Source organism: Acyrthosiphon pisum, unplaced genomic scaffold (assembly GCF_005508785.2).
Source record: "Acyrthosiphon pisum isolate AL4f unplaced genomic scaffold, pea_aphid_22Mar2018_4r6ur Scaffold_21255;HRSCAF=23436, whole genome shotgun sequence".
Classification (NCBI taxonomy): Eukaryota; Metazoa; Arthropoda; class Insecta; order Hemiptera; family Aphididae; genus Acyrthosiphon; species Acyrthosiphon pisum.
Window position 1 is genome coordinate 11,864 of NW_021770702.1, and position 1,287 is coordinate 13,150.

A 1,287-nucleotide genomic window follows, 5' to 3' on the forward strand; every position below is an offset into this window, starting at 1 on the left:
GAAGATCATCATTTGAAAATACGAAACTTGATTGCTGAGGTAATATAAAATAATAAATATATACATCTATGCAATATGTTTAATACAACTGATACATATTATTTCATAATTCATTCATTAATATACCCTATCCATTTCCCCACTTCTTTTTTTTTTTGAACAAAAAATAATTATTTAAACGATTAAGTTAAATTTAACTATATGGTAAAAAAGTAAAAATTGATTTTTAATGAGTATATGAAAACATAATAAGACTATAGAGTTTTTAAAAATAAACAAAATCTTGGTAGGTATAACAGAATAATTTTTTTTTCAAAGTTTAGAGTATATAAAATAAAAATAATGGTACCTACTACCTAGCTACTTATAAAACTAAAATAAATTATTTAAGGAAATAAAGGACTCTAAGAACATAAGATTGACTCGTGTATAGTTAAGAAGAGTAAAATTAAAAATTATTTTTTGTTTTAATCAAAATAAATCCGATGAATAGATTTCAACATAATTTTAAAAATCAAAACATTTTTCTTGAATACAATACATTTGCAAAACATGAGTTATTTTTACTTTATTAGAAAACATTGAAAAGTATGTTGGAGGGAAGAATAAACTTCTTCAATATCTCGAAAAAAATATAGAAAATGACGGTAAGTATTAAAATTATTTATTAAAAAAATTATATATTTACTAAACCTACACAACTGAAAAATTATAATTAACATTTCTGATTTTTAGGTGTATGGGGAACTGATGTCGAAATATTGCTGCTGCTTTTTTACTAAAGACATCAATTTATGTTTATTCTACAGTGACAAATAAGTGGCAAATATTTAACAAATATATGGACTTAAAGAAAAAAGTCATGACGAATGAAAAGTGCATTTATTTAAGAAACATCAACAATGTACATACTATGATGTCATTATGGATGTATAATTATGTTATTTATTACATATGAATATTACATAACTTATTTTATTATATTTATATTTTATATTTTAAAACAATTGAGTAGATTTCAGAAGTGTTTATAAAAAATACAATCTTTCAATTTTAAAGTTGATTTCATGAAGATCACGAAATTTAATAGTACCTATTTGAATGTTGTATGATGTTGGTTACACTTTAGGATATTAAACACAGCAGTTATCCAAAAAGTTAATCAGTTATTTACTCGTATTTTTTTAAATCAGCAATAATTCAACTAGTTAACCCGCCTAAATTGCTCAAAATAATTTCAAATTAGGTAAATAAATGTTATTTAATATTTATGACACTATTTAATTT

At 21.9% G+C, this 1,287-nt stretch overlaps 1 long non-coding RNA gene across 1 annotated transcript; it reads left to right on the plus strand.

The window, feature by feature from the left end:
- LOC107885103 lies at positions 1 to 906 on the plus strand. The gene is made up of 3 exons (XR_001680329.2): positions 1 to 39; positions 576 to 647; positions 736 to 906. It is a non-coding gene; the product is annotated as an uncharacterized LOC107885103 (long non-coding RNA).
- Positions 907 to 1,287: the final 381 nt, after the last annotated feature.